The sequence below is a fragment of the Lissotriton helveticus genome, chromosome 3_1 (genome assembly GCF_964261635.1).
Source record: "Lissotriton helveticus chromosome 3_1, aLisHel1.1, whole genome shotgun sequence".
Lineage (NCBI taxonomy): Eukaryota > Metazoa > Chordata > Amphibia > Caudata > Salamandridae > Lissotriton > Lissotriton helveticus.
The window spans coordinates 953,831,343-953,847,493 of record NC_136061.1 but is presented as its reverse complement, the minus strand read 5'-3'; the positions used below and the strand labels follow the sequence as shown (position 1 = coordinate 953,847,493).

The following is a 16,151-nucleotide window of genomic DNA, read 5'->3' as shown; positions in this document are numbered from 1 at the left end:
TTCAGTAAGATGAATATGTCAGCAACATGGAGTGAGATGTGTCTGTGGTAAACAGGTACATGTTCCCTACTCCAGTGACATTCAGATAGAAAACTGTCATAAATATCGAAGCTAACACTAAAAAAAGATATCTCTCCAGTTTTAATAGTTAACAGAGATTATAGTCAATTACAATTGAACATGAGCAACATCACATAGAAAAATGCAATGCGCTCAGGTAATATAGTCCCCTGGGTCAGAAAGGTTAGTCATTACAACCAGATATTTAATAAAGGAAACACCAAATTACCTATTCAAAAAATCGAAGTCGCGAATCATAAGGACAATATATGCGACACTGTCATAATCAATAATAAGAAGTCAACTCAAAGCAGTATACATAAGACAATTAGCAATAAGGATCATGGTGATCATGCTGAATACACAGATATCTTTTAGGTAACAGTCAACTCAAAGCAGTGTACATAAGACAAGTAACAATAAGGATCATGATGATCATGCTGAATACACATATGTCTTTCAGGTACCAGGGCGGTAGCATCATAATTTCAGGGTTTTTACATTCATCCTTTAGTACTTAATATCTATTTGGTTACATACCAAGCTATATCCTCATTTAAACCTTGTTTTATGCTGTCCAAATGAAAGATCCAAAATGTCTCACGCTTTTTGCGAGTTGTTTCATTCAATTGACCCATCTTGGTTTGTACCTTTTCCAAGATACACCATTTGAGTTCATTTTCATGTTTTTTTTTTTTTTTTTTTTTTTTTTTTGTAATTCTATTTTTATTGCAGCATAGTTATTTGTACATTCACATGTTGCATGTTAGTTCTCCCGGTGAATAATCCCCTTGTAAATCTTCGATATATGTGTCACACAGCTCTTCAGCTCACACCCCGGAGGTCGAGCAGCGTGCTTGCAGAGATATACGTGTGTAGGGTGTAATAATAAGTAACAGTCGAAATCGGCTTTCCGGGGAAAGACTGTGCTGCTTTTCAGTCCTCTCGCTCTCTCACTTTAACACTGTGTCCATCAAAGTCAGGAAGGTCTCTTCTTTCCGTCTAAACAAGAACTCCCCCCCCTCAACACCCAGCTTGCCCCCCTTCTCCCCCCCAGAACTATCCCCCCTTCCCCCACCCTCCTCTAACCCCCACCCCCCCAGGCGTGCCAGTTCGTCACCAGTGCGAGATCATAGTCTCCTCGACCAAAGCAGCCCCAATGTGGGTCATCAGGAGCATTCAACAAACAACTCGTTGTCCTCACTCAGGAAGTAGGGGTACAAGGTAGGGAACCTATGTCGCCGCCCTACCGGGTAAGCGGCCCGCCGGGGCAGGGCTATGTGTCGTGGTGTCCTCCTCCTCCAGGCCCACAAGTGAGAGGTCTAGGATCAGTCCTTCCCATGCCCTGGCCCTCTCCAGTGCCGCGTCATTGTCTACTCTAAGTGCAGCCCGCATACGGAGTTCTCCCTCACAGCGGGCCCATTTGAGTAGTTCAGCCTTCCATTTCTCCACCCCAGGGCCCCTATTCGCCTTCCATTGTGAGGTTATGGCTCGCTTCGCCAGGAGCAGACCCAGGTCCAAGAACTTGCTAGTGATCTTGTTCTTCGATGTGTGTGGATACCAGTGCAGGATGCAGTGTGCCATGGATAAATGCAAGTCCCTCTCCGTGACCTCCCTCAAAGTGTCCACTACCTCCTGCCAAAAGGAACCCAACTCTGGGCAGGACCAGAACATGTGCTGGAAGTCTGCCAAGGTCGCCGGGCATCGCGGACAGGTCGCGGGGTGGGTTGGGAAGTATTTATGTAATTTGTCAGGTGTCAGGTAGGCCCTGTGGAGGACAAAGAAGTGCATCAGCTGGAACCTAGCGTTGCGCGTTCCGTTTCGGGCCCGCGCCACAATGCCAGACCACGCTTCGTCAGGGATCTCCGTCGCCAGATCCGCCTCCCATTTCGACTTTAGGGCTTGCAGAGGAGCCACAGTCTCGGAGATCATGCGTCTGTACAGGCACGTGACTGCCTTGACCGTCCCCGCCATCATCACTACGTATTGGCAACCCAGCGACAGCGTTGGCTCTGTCATACCCATTTTCCAGTGTTTGCGGATTGCCGATGTTAGCGCCGCGTGAAGGAGGAAATCTCCCCTCGACAGCTCAAAGCGGTCCCTCAGTAGGTCAAAGGGTAGCATCGCCCCGTCTTCATAGAGGTCTCCCATGGACAGGAGGCCCTGCCGTTCCCAGCCTCCCAGTCCGTGCCACGAGCCCCCGTGCGGCAGTGCTCCGCATAGTCGGATCGGTATCTCAGGGGCGTACGGCACCCCAATACTGCCCCTTCGGCGGTATCTGTTCCAGCACTTCCGGACCGTCGCAAATTCTTCAGTAAGATGGAAATCACCCAACGGGAGCCCCAAAACGATCCGGGATAACACTTGAACCGGACCCGCCGGCTCTCCGGAGCCATCGCCTTCTCTCCTGGCTCGTGCGACCCACTGCGTCAACCACTGCAACTGGGCTGCCAGGTAGTATAGCTCGTAGTCTGGCACCGCCAGCCCACCCTCCTCCCTGGGGCGGAGGAGTGTGCTGTGCGCCACCCTGCGCCTGCCCGTCCCCCATAGAAAGTCGATCACTAACGACCTTAATCGCCTGAAGAAGCTCGCCGGGATCCAGATTGGGAGGGTCCTAAAGAAATAAAGCAACCGTGGCAGGGTCACCATTTTAAGGAGTGCCACCCTCCCCATGAGTGACAACGGGAGCGTGCCCCAAAACTCGAAGTTCTCCTTGGCGTGCCTGATTGCCGAACCGACGTTCCCCTCAAGAATATCCTCTGTGTCGTGAAATATCGAGGTCCCTAGGTAGCGCAGGCTCCTCTCTTCCCACGTCACCCCCTCCGAGGTTTGTGGGCCCAGTCTACGCGGTCGGACTGGGAACAGGTATGATTTCGCCCAGTTTACCCGGAGACCCGACACTCTACTTAGTGATTGCAGGAGGGCCTTAGCGCCTCGCAGAGAGTCAGCCGAGTCCGCCAGAATCATTAGCAGGTCGTCTGCATACAAAGCTATGTGGTGTACTTGCCCATAGACATCTAGACCCTGATATGACCGCCCCAGGCGGGCTCTCGCCGCGAGTGGCTCGATCGCTGTGGCGAATAACAGGGGGGAGAGAGGGCAACCATGGCGAGTGCCCCTGTTCACCGCACACATCTCGGAAATGATTTTTCCAGTTCTGACCCTGGCCGTAGCATTTCGGTACAGTAGCGCCGTCCAATCCACGAAATCATCGCCCAGCCCCATCGTGCGCATCACATGGAAGAGGTAAGGCCATTCCAGGCTGTCAAAGGCCTTTTCCATGTCGACAGCAAATACCGCAGCCTCATCTCCATCATAGGTGTCAGCCTCCAACACGTGCAGGAGTCGTCGCACGTTGAGCGCCGTGTTACGGGCCGGGATGAAGCCAGACTGGTCTGCGTGGATTAGCGAGGCCATGTGGGGGAGCAGGCGCGTCACAAAGATCTTGCTCAGGATCTTATAGTCCAGGTTTAGCATCGACAACGGGCGATATGCTGTCCTGTCCCACGGTTGCTTGCCCGGTTTCAGGAGGGGGACTATGAGTGCCTCGCCGGCGGTCTTCGGCAGGCTGCCCAGCCTCTTTGCCTCATTGTAGACCCGCGCCAGTTTGGGCGCCAAAAGGTCGATATACGTGAGGTAAAACTCCGTTGGGAGCACGTCTGAGCCCGGTGTCTTGTTCCGCGCCATACCCTTGATGGCGACCTTCACCTCCCTCTCCTGAATGCTGCCCCCGAGCAGTTTCGCTCCCTCCTCGTCCAACTCGGGTAAGTCCAGGCCTTCTACGAAATCCTGGAATTCCTCCTCCGACAGCAGGATCCTGCTGCGGTAGAGCTCCGTATAGTAATCGTGGAATATTTCATTGATCCCCTCCTGATCAAACCGTGCCGCTCCCGAGTGATCCCTGAGTTCAAGGATGACCGAGTTCCGACGAGCCGGGTTGGCCAGCCAGGCCAAGAGGGCTCCCGACTTGTCGCGCTCCGAGTGCGCGCGCGTGAGGTAGGCCTTGTAATCGAAGCCCCGGAGTCGCTCCACTGTGGCCGCCACTGCCTCCCGCGCCTCAAGTAGCGTCGCATGGGTGTCAGGCCGCTCCGGTCCCGCTTTCTCTAGGTCTCGCAATTTCTCATCCGCCTTCGTGATGTCAGCTAACAACGTCCTCCTAACTCCCGATGCCGCCGCAATGCACCGGCCCCTTACCACCGTTTTGAAGGCGTCCCACTCTATCGTAGCCGAGCCCGCCGTGCCCTCATTGACCTGAAAGTATTACTCGATGCTCGAGGCTATTGTTGCGCGATATAGGTGGTCGTCCAGTGCCTCTGGGCGCAGCTTCCAGGCAGGGATACGCGGGCGGCACAGGGACCAGCTCAATAGCAAAAGCAACGGGTTGTGGTCCGAGATTGTACGCGTGAGGTACTCACTGTGGCGTACCTCTGCATGCAGGCCCTGAGAGCACAGGAAGGCATCGATGCGAACGTGCAGCTCATGGAGAGCGGAAAAAAAGGAATAGTCCCTGTCCGATGGGTGGCCAGCTCGCCATGAGTCAACCAGGCCCCATCGGCGCTGCCACGCAGCACGCGCAAGTGCTAGTCTGCCAGCTGGTGCGTTGGGTGCGACCTGTCTCGAGTGGTGTCAGTGACGCTATTAAAGTCTCCCCCAAGGAGCAAGGGCTCCACCAGAAACGGGGCCAGCTTATTGGACAGCAAGGAGAGAAATGCAGGTTGGTCTACGTTCGGTGCGTACAGACAGCCCAGAGTAAGGTCCCGCCCATCCAGCTTGCCCCTCACCATGACATACCTCCCTTCCGGGTCAATTAGGTGTTGTGTGCAGTGGAAAGGAACCCCCGCCCGTATCCAGATGGCCACCCCCCTGGCGTATGCGGAGTACCCAGTGTGGTAGACCTGTCCCCTCCACCTCCGTTGCAGTGCCCTACCCTCTTTATCTAGTAGGTGCGTTTCCTGAAGGAAGGCGAAGTGTATGCCCCGTCTGACTAAATAGGAGTGGATCTTGTGGCGCCTCTGCATCGTGTGCATCCCCCTTACATTCCACGTGAGACATTTGTAGTCTAGGTCGGGTCCCATTGCAGAACCCATCTCGCTTCATCCATTCTCACAGCAACCCCCCTGGCACGCCCGAGTTCCCCCCCTGTACCCCCCCCCATCCGAACAGTAAAACTTCCCCAACTCCCACACCCCAGGACAGACCACCAACATGGAAACCCCATCCAAACTCAAGAAGTAAGTGTGCTACAATAGAATAGGGCTAGGGAGGCCAGTACGCCGTCCCCCACAGGTCCGCAGCCCTCCGCACCCGCCCCACCCCCCCTCAGAGCCTTCAGGAGAAGCCCCCCCGGCCCTTATCCCCCCCTCACGCAGCGTAATAACAATTGTTGGGAAGGTCCCATGCCTTTCCGCACAGCGTCCGACAACAGCCTCAGAACGCCCCCAGTACCTTACAAAGGAGTCCAGAATCTCGCTGTCCGCCTCAGCCAAGGACTCCATCAGCTGCTTGGGGAGTCACCACCGGCAGGTCCACCTCCGATAGATCGTGTTCGCTACTGGAGCCAGGACTGGGAGCACTGGCCCCCGATTGCTCCGACGCGCTCCCAGGTGGGCTGGCGTCCCCCCGGCTGATGGCCGCCACCGCCAGGACTGCCTCGACTCTCTCCTGCCTCCATCTCGTCGGGGATCCGGCTCCCCGCGTCGGCGTCGTCTGGACACAATGCCCCCTAGGCGAGGTCTCCGGAGGGGCGCCTGGATCCGATTCCCCCCTGGTATCCAACCAACTCCAGGCCTCTTGCGGTGTGAGGAAAAAGTGTGAGCGGCCGTCAGCGATGATCCTCAGTCGAGCTGGGAACAGCATGGCATATGGCAGCTGTAGCGATCTCAACTTCCGTTTGACCGCCAGGAAAGACGCTCGTTGCTTTTGCACGTCCCTGGTGAAGTCCGGGAAGACCATGACCCTGCTGTTCTCGATTCTCAGGTCCGGCAGGTCTCTGGCCCTTCGGAGGATGTGATCTCTGTCCCGGAAGTGTAGTAGGCGCAGCACTATCAGTCGCGGCGGCCCTCCCGACTTGGGGGGGCGCGCCGGTACTCTGTGGGCCCGCTCCAGAGCAAAGAATGGGGAAAGTCCCTCGGGGGCCACCGCTGTCCGCAGCCAATCTTCCAGATAAGTGACCGCGTCTTGGCCCTCCACTTTTTCAGGGACCCCCACGAGGCGGAGGTTGTTACGTCTGGAGCGCCCCTCGCTGTCCTTGGCCCTGAGCTCCAGTACCCGGACCTTCTGCGCTACCTCCGCCAGCGACGCTCTCAGGGTCTCCACGTCTCCGGGCAGATCTTTCAGGGCTACCTCCGAGGTTGCCACCCGCTCCTTCAGCTTTCTGTGGTCGTCCTTCAATAGGGTCAGGTCCGATCCGATGGTGTCCATCCGCTTTTCGAGGGCCTCCCGAGACGCCATTATCGCCTGCATGATGTCGCCCAGTGACGGATCTCGCGGGCAGGATGAGGTTCCCTCTCCAGACGTCGATGCGTCCTCCTCCACGAGGTGGCCCGGGTCGTCCATCTTCAGGACGCCGAAGCCTTTTTTCCTAGTGCCCCGCGTCATGTCGCCGGGTCGCAGGGTGCACGCGTCGCCGCTGTAGTTCCCAGTGAGTTCGGGTACCCCCGGGTGGTCTCTCCAGTCCCACTCCGGTCCCTCAGTGCCACCCCCGTTCCGCGCCTCCGTCAGGCAGGACCCAGCACAGGGATCCAGACCTCCTCCGCTCAGTCAGTGGGGGACCCTGGCTCACACTCCAAGTACTGCAGGTCAGCCTATGTCCGGCCACCAGGGTGTCGCAGGCTGGGTTGTTTTGCGCCCCCCGGGCACCCAGCCCTGGTCAGTCTCTGGTGCTGAGGCGCCTCCGGTCAAGAGACGAGGTTCCACCGCCCACGGCCCAGGCGGCACCGCAGGGGTCCCCAGCCAGTCACGGCGCCCGCCAATTCCTCTTCGATCTAGCTTCCGCGTCACGGCCCCCCTCCTCCTCCGGGTCTCCGTCAGGCAAGGTCCTGGTGCCGCAGACGCTGTATGGGGCCAGGCCCTCTCCACCCGGACAGTGGGGCGAAGGGATCCCTCCTCACGCTTCCCGATGCTCCCTCCTTCACCAGGGCACCACGGATCGGGCAGGGCAGGTGTCGGCTGACAAGGGCCCCCCCCCCCGCAGTCACTGGGGAGATCCTCCGGTGCGCTCAGCCGGACACTCCGTCGGAGTCCGCCCACTCTCAGGCCGCCTGCAACGTGGGCACTGCACTGACCAGGGCAGGAGGGGCGCCAGGGGTCCGCCCTCAGTGGCAGGGCGAGCACTACCCCCCTCGTGGCCCCAGGGTACCCGCCGATGGTCCTCAGCGCGGCGCCGTCCAAATGCCCGGCGCCATCTTAGGGTCAGGCAGTCCGACCTGGTTCCGCTCCCGGGTCCTCGCCGAAGTGGTCTCGCAGAGGGCCCCGCTCACCTCTCTCACTCTCCGGGTGTCTTCCACCGCCGAGTCAGGCGGGCGCCTTCACCGCGGGAGCCCCCAAACGCCGGCAGCCCCTCCTCGCCAGGCAGCTCAGGCCCGGTCAACGGCCGCCATCTTGCGCGCTCTCCGCCCCGGAGTCCCCGATTTTCAGGGAAAGCTCCCCGCAGTGTGAGATCGGGGTTCACGGGTCTGCACCAACACTCCCTCTAGCTCCCTGGATCCTCCCCCGTGTTTCTAGGGGTCCGGGGTCCGGGCCGGGGTACAGGATGTAGTGTGGTGCGAGGCGGGCACGGAGGAGCTCCGGAGACCCGCTTCCACCTACATCGGCGCCTTAGCCACGTCCCCCTGAGTTCATTTTCATGATGTTGTTTCTCTAAGAAATGTTTAACTAGGGGTGCAGAGATTTTTCTTGTTCTTATTGCAGATTTGTGTTTGCTAAATCGATATCGAAATTCACGACTTGTTTCCCACTATATACGCTAATCCACAAAGACAAAACAGTATGTAAATGATGTTACTACTCCTGCAATTAGTTAGAGACCTAAGCGTGACATTGATGTTGTTATAACACAACGTTTCTGTGACAGCAGCCGCGTCACATGCGTGGCATGAGCCACATTTGTGATTTCCCAAAATGATTGGGAGACCAGTAAGAGAGGTTTGAGTTACAGACGATTTCAGTTTATTCCTGGTGTGAACCAATCGATCTCTCAGATTCCGATTTCTTCGATATGCGATTAACGGCTGTGGGAACTGAGTTTCATGTTCATCAAAGTTCAATATTCTCCAATTTCTATTGATGATGTTTTTCAGTTTAAAATTTAGAGTGGAGTGGTTAATCACACAAGTAATTTTACCATGGGATTATCTTCTGGTACCCTTCAAAAGTGCTTCTCTGTTATAATATTTCGTTCTTTTGAACGCTTGACGTACCAGGCGGTGGGGATACCCACGCTTCAGAAGTCTCATTTTCAAAGCTTCACCATGGGTATGAAAGTCACGCATGTTGGAGCAATTTCGGCGGATGCGAAGAAATTCCCCAAAGGGGATAGTCTTTTTGACAATTGGGGTGAAAACTCCCATATTGTAAGATGGTATTCTTCGCTGTTGGTTTCCTGTATAGACTGACCAAAAGGTTGCCACTGTCCCGTTCAATCAGAATATCCAGGAACTCGACCTTACTGGTGCTGTACTTCGCCGTAAATTTAAGATTCTGATCGCTCATATTCAACCATAGTATGTATTCCTTTAGATCAGTTTCATTACCTCTCCATACAAAAAAAATATCATCAATAAAACGACGCCATAAAAAAACATTCTCAAAAAATGGAGCGTCCTCATTAAAAATGTTCCTCAGTTCCCATTCACCCATATACGTGTTCGCCACACTGGGGGCACAAGACGCCCCCATGCTGGTACCCTTGATCTGCATAAATAGAGAGCCATTGAAATCAAAAAAGTTATTTAGAAGGACAACCTCCGAGCATTTCAGTGTAAATCCATCCGGTCTGTTACAAGGATATCTTTGTAAAAGCGCTGCAACCGCTTGTAACGCTTGACATTGAGGAATGTTGGTGTACAACGCCTCAATGTCAAGCGTTACCAGGATCTCAGGGCATGGGTTGAACGGCATATTCTCTATTTTGGAGATGACATCTCCAGTGTCTTTGATATACAATGCATATTTTTGGGTCAGAGGACAAAGAAATGCGTCCACGTACTTTGAGAGGGGTTCAGTACTAGAACCTATTGTTGAGATGATTGGTCGCACGGGAGGTTTTTGTTCATTTTTATGGATTTTAGGGAGCCCATATAATGCAGGTGTTACGGGGCATGCCTTATTAAGGAAGATGTATTCATCTTCACAAATATCACCATCACTCAAGGCCTGATGTGTGATCTCACTAATTACTGTTTTTAGTCTCGTGACCTCTCATATATTTGCAGGTCTATAATGTTCTGGTATGGACAGCATTTCCGACATGTTTGCATCATATTCAGTTTTGTCGAAAATAGCGATCCCCCCACCATTGTCACATGGTTTAATCACAATATCAGTGTTCGTTTCTATCCTTTTTAAGGCCAGGTTTTCACTTTTTGATAGATTGAATCTGGGTTTGTTAGGGTTTTTTATCAAACTGGCGACAACCTTCAAAACATTTTGTTCAAAAATATGAACCTCTGGTCCAACCATGTCAAGTGTCGGAGTAAAAGTAGATGTAGGTTTACAGTTCGAGAGGTTTACATTTTCTATTGTCTCTGTTCTATCCACACAATATTTTCTCAATCTAACCTTCCTAAAAAAGACAAATAGATCCTCATGTAGTTTGAATTTATTTAATACTGTGCAAGGGACAAAAGATAAACCACGGCTCAGTAGGGATAATTCCTCATCATTAAAGGCTAACGAAGACAGATTATAAATTGGAAGGGTATCTTCTTTAGCCGATATGGTACGATTTGAGACCTCCTCTACCACCAATATTGCTGATTCCTTGTCTTTACATATTGCTGTTGAGGTTGAGGGCTCATCTGATGTTGTCCCCCTCTGTCTTGCTGCCAGTGGACATTGCGTCCCCTGAATTGGCCCCTGGATAAAACACCCCGGTTGTGGCTATTTTGTGGGTATTGTCTGCCTCTGTAGGACCTGGAATTATATTGTGTCCTGCCATCATCATGAAAATTGTCATTGTCTGACTCAGAGGAACCTGTGTCAGAAAAGGTGGTATATTGTCTTCTATTACTATTGGTTTACGTTGGAGTATAATTTGGTTGAGTACCCCCTTGATAATAAGTAGGGTTCAGATAGGGGTATATTTTCTCTCTCGTAAACCATCTTATATCTTTACGCAATTTTTCAGATTTTTTATTTGTCAAATAAGTCTCAAAGTCTTTCATTTCTGTCTGAATTTTTTCTAATTTATTTTTAGCTTCATCTACCGCATCAGAGGATTTTAGTTTGTCTTCCAAGTCTTGGATCTCTTTACTTAGACTTGCCATCAGGTCCCTCGCAGTCTTGATGATTAACATCATCCAGTCCCTGGAGCAGCGGTTAGATATTAATGACCACCGCTCCAGGAACTTACAGATTTCGATGAATAAAGCAGGTGCAGTCCGAACCCTAAGTCCAGTTGGTATAACACCCACTTTGAGATATTCAAACATGTAGAAAGCATGGGATTCTATGCGTTTAAGTTTCTTTTTCATGTTAAGGAGATTTTGCCATTCACTATTATCTCCTAATGAGACAGTGTTTGTTGTGGTATCATCTATCACCTGGCCCATCAGAGAGGAGAACTCCTCATCCGAGAAGCCAAACGATTGTAAACCCTCCATTTCTTTAGAATATTCAATATGAGATGATATAATGATCTATCCAACCATGAAAGACTGATACCACCTAGAGGAAAACCATGAGCGGACACACCAAGAAGATTTTTTAAAAGAAAGAAAATGCTAAACAGTCTCCTCATATAATGAGGACATACCTGTGCCTTATTACTAATCCTCATGACTCCGAATGATCTGTGGGAAGAAGGAGTATCTCACAGAGGGAGTGAGACCTTAGCCCACCCGCCTTCCGTTAATCTAACTGAAAACTTGAGGTTGAAAATCTCACCTTCAAACTGTGAGATTTGACTTTATCCTTAGCTTATCCATCAGCGAGCATCATAGGTTATTTAAGACCGTATAGTCAAGATCTGCCAGGAAGATCAATATATCATTAATGACCTCTCAAGGAAGCTTCCAACTAGTTACTTTACACATATTAAAAAAACTGTTTCTCAAAGTCACCCTATGCTCACCCCTTTGTTAATTCTTTTTCTCATCCAAAACAATAGATTCTCCGAAAGGTTACTATACTTCTGAGCAAAAATTCTCAATCCTCTAGTTTATCTGAATCAAAATAAAATAAAGAAAAAGAATATAAATTACAACTGTTAGATAATTCCTCCCCAACCTCAAAAACAGAACTATAGTGCTGCAGAATAACCATACCTTGCTTCTATTCCAAATGTCTCAGCCCACATATCTAAAGGCGTCCTCAGTCCGGCCCGATATATCTGAGTGAAAACCAAAGCCTGCCAAGCTTGAATTTAAGGTACGATTTGCCCATTCAGATTCATGCTCTGCCAGCTACTTTTTAAAGCCCACCAATCGCCATGCTCAACCTATTTATTCTCCTAATGTTGCCTCCATGGTCCGCCGATGACGTATCGAACTCACAAGTCATTGCGGTCAAAATCTCACACACGCAACCCTATATATTCTATCTACCAATCACTGAGCAGTTTATACTAATATTCAGGGTGTTCTCTCTCTGGTCCGCCGATGACATATCTATGTCATCCATTCAACCACAACTTGCCAAGCAAAAATATCCTGCGAGCCGTAATGTTTTCTATCCATTTCCCTATCCATCTTTCTTTAAAAAAAATCTAAACAAATTTGTCTATAAAACAAGACACCGTTGCATTTAAAGTCGTTCCGATTCCGTTAGATAAACGGGTCTCCAACTTCCCACACTCTAATGCCGCACTTCCGATTCCCCGTTACCGGAAATGAATTACACTGACTCATTAGTAAATCAGAATAAACCTGACCTCAATCCTGTCCAATCCGTAAAGAAAACTCAAACCCTTTAAAAATATGTACCTCGTCACCCTTCGGCGCAAGTAAACATCGATGTGCCGGAGTCTGAGTACTGCAAAAATAAATAATTATAATTTTCCCTCATTATCTCAGATGCCTGATTAAATCTTCGATATGCCAAAGTTCATATACTGCAAAACTAATCCGACGACCTCTTCACAATAGGCACCTTTATCCCCTTTGCTCCTGATCGTTCAAATATTCCAGTCCTTCACCAAAAAATCGCCTCTAAATTACTCTACTGCCCCGTGATATCAATCCCTCACGATTATTAAATTCATCCTCTTCTTCAATCAACCATATTTATACCATTCATTCAGTCAGAATAGTGCCATATATTCAAGTACCTTGAAAATATTGCAACCTCGATTTCTCCATAGCCCTATAAATCCAAGTACTCTAGATAGATGAAATTACACACTCTACCTGGCGACTTAAATACTCCATGAAATCCACCAATTGTCCACATTCAAAATGGATTGAAATAACGTAATAAATTCACTTTACAGCCCTGATGATGTCCCAGAAGAGGACGAAACACGTTGGCTGTGAAAAGTATTGACTATTTTCAAGTTGGCCGATATTGATGATATGATTGGATGCAAAATAAAGAAAAGAATATGAAGCTGACATCTTAAGGATCTTTTTTTGGACTTCAACATTTATATACATTTAACAATCTATCTTGTCCTGTTGGACTTTGCTTATTCAGTATGCAAATATGAACATGCTTTCTTACCAATTTTTTGGATTTGGCTACACCGTGCATGTGCTGTCTCGAACAGATGTACTGTGTTTAATCTGTGGGCTACAGCCCACCTACAGACTTCCTATTTGCTTGCTCCATCCTATCTCATATTCTTTATCACCATTTGTCCATGGCATGCATTGTCATGCCTCTTCTTGTGTTTAGCCCTCCCCTAGAGCATGGACCAAGTACTTGTAAACATCCAATGCTCCCATTGTAAGGACCATTTTAGGATCTACATTTTCTTTGTTTTTCAGCCCGGTCTCCTTCCACCCGTCCTCACCCCCCAAAACTCCAATTGCTTTTTTTACCTTATTTGTCATTTGCCTTTTTACCTTGTTTTTGTGCACGAAACACAAGTGCTCCAGCTCTTACAAGCTCTGTCTTCTCCCACCCGCCCTCAAAAACCCCCATTGCTATTCATATCTTTTTTGATTGGTGGTTGCTGCACCGTAACTAGACTCATTTCTTTCCACTCGAGTACAAATGCCTCAAACCTTTCGAAGTGAAAGCACTCTGGATATGCAGTCAAGATGGGGTTGAGAGTCCCAAGAGTGCACATTACAGACTCAGGAATGCAGCGTCCCTGCGAGAACTTAAGGAGACAGAGCGACCTGCATCACAAACAATTCACAAGCTCATTACCTGCTTCAGGCTTCCTCTGGAATGCAAACACTGACAGTGTTGAAAACCGAACAATGAACCCGCTGCTCAGTGCTGTTTTCCACAAGTTTGGTATGCTCATATACGCGTGAGTCTGTGTATGACAGAGTGTGCGTTTCAAGCTCTGGGTTCTTTAAGATCATGCACTCCCAAACAGACGAGGCCATGCCTCGCCCCAACCCCAACCTCCGTCAGATTTTACTCAACCCTTGACGAAAATTGAACGATCATTCCTCCCATGGAAGGTTTCCATACATCTTAGCAGCCTACAAGGCGTAGGAGATAGAGCAGAGCCTTAATTTGCGTACACACGTTTGTGTCTCTGATCTTCCCTTTCACGTTTCCATGTGTATTATAACATACACATACCAGAAATCTACATCTTCACCCATGTAAGCTTCTTATGGATTGTATTTAACCTGGATCCCATGCACATGAAGCAGTTTAATGTATTCAAATGACCGACAATCTAGACTGAAATAATGCAATGCAGTGGTAGTGCCATTTTTAGCATGACTTTGCAAAACTAAGCATTCATCAAAGATAGTGAGCAAGGAGACACGTTTTTCCCAAATTGCTCATTGTTCCACAACCTTTAGCAAACTGGACTGAGCAGGCTTAATACCTGTGGTCATTTTTGAGGAAGCCCCCTCAAGAGATATTATTATTATTAGCCAAACATAATGCCAAGGTATGCGCAAGACCTGCCTTTCTGCCCATGACTCTTGGAATGTTTCCTCAATAAAACCGTTATGTAATAAAAACAGATACCCAAGTACTCACAGTTCAAATATAAACTTAGTATGATGGGCTAATAATATAAACCAAAACAAGGGGTCCCTGTTCCTAAAAGAAAAGCGAGAAGAGTCTGTCTAGGGAATGGGGAAAAGAGTCTGCATGGCTCTTACCTGATGCCCTCACACATCCCAAGGGATGTCATGCTTCATCAAAGGGTGATTGCTCCTCGTCGCGTCGGCACTGCAATACTCTATGGGTCCCCCAAACGATCGCTTTTAAGGAGATCTTTTGAATTTTCCCTGTATGATGCCTGTGAGGTAGTGCTCAGAGTGGTGAGTGAGTACAATAATGACTAGAGAATATCAATGCTACGTCAATTTACTAAGTGGATTCCTCTGTCAAGAGAAGAAAAACTGAACGTTGAGGCTGCTAAAGGGTTATCATGGCCTAAGTAGCTGGGAGTAAATGGATGTGGTGAAAGTTTTATATTTATTGGGTTTACATGTTTTGCGCCCCTAGTGGTCTCAGGAGGAGATCCTTGGTACTTCTTCAGGAAAAGAAAGTAGATAAGTAGAAGTGTGCGTAGGGCAGCCTCCCAAAAATAGAGTGGTGCCACCTATTAGGTCATCATTCTGGTGATCCAATCTCATTAAAGTTCAAGGCAATCCCCCTGGGTCAGATGAGAGGGTGCTTTATTGTCAATCAGGTTTTGGTTAAATCTAAGAGGAGCCGCGCCTACCCGTCCTTTTGTCCGCCCAAGTACTCCTAGTTAAAATATACACCCAGTATGGTGGCCTAATCATATATACTGAGAACTTGTGAATCTAGACTGAATTCGAATAATTGTGAAAAGCATATTCACGTTATTGTTGTGCCTTATTTCAGTGGCGTGAGTTACTGTCAAGGGCATGGTTTGTAGAGATCAATATTTTCTGAAGATGGAGATTTGTCATTCGGTGTGAAATTTGTACAGCTCACTAGGTCTTGTGGAATGCACCAACAGGATGTTTGGAGAATTTTGCAGCTGGTGTTACTAATAATCTGGTGGTTCAAAATCCAGCCATGTAGTTGAGGTCTTAGCACTGCACTTCCCGGTCTACTACGGGATTGTGTGTGTGTTTGAGGCTCTGTGAGGTTGTAAGGTGTTTTTAAGTGCTGAACTTAGCACAGCTATCCAAAATGCCTCGGTTTGGCAGGGTGAATGTGGCTAGAGACAAAGATTTTAATTATTGAGGCAAGACGATTATAAAGAAGGTCTTTCAGTCTGCAGTCTGCTATAATTATCGCAAGTGGTTGACAAGGATTGGGATTGCATTGTGTGTAAGTATCTATGTATACATCTGATAGAGACATCTAGCTGCAGATAACTTGCTTTTGAATTTCCCAGGCATCAGACTGGATCCGGAAGAATTTTGCGTGAGCAGTACCCTTGTGTGCCGGTAGGTGGCATTGATCGGCTCTGAGTGGCTTAGTCTGCGTCAGAATTGACATCTGAGTCACCTATATAGGTGTCACCTTGGAGCGCTGACGTCAGTTCTTTTCTTTCCGATCCAGTTAATGCTGATCTGGACAAAGAGCTACCCTTCGGTAGCTGCTTGACAGAATTCTTTCGTAGTTTTGTCGATTTCTTTTGAGGCATTTTTCCTCCTGGTATCGAGGTAATGTCTTCGAGGAAGACTGGTTTTAAACCGTGGGGCGTCTGTCATCACACCATGTCGGTTACTGACAAACATCTAGTGTGTCTGTGGTGTCTGGAGCACGACTATGACTCCAAGTTGTGCTCTGACTGCTGGGCCGTGGCACCA

General features: G+C 49.3%; 1 protein-coding gene across 9 annotated transcripts in view; it reads left to right on the top strand.

Annotated features, from left to right (window-relative positions):
• Positions 1-16,151, top strand: part of RBM44 (RNA binding motif protein 44) — a 1,911,902-nt gene that overhangs the window by 1,119,530 nt on the left and 776,221 nt on the right. The window lies entirely within an intron of this gene.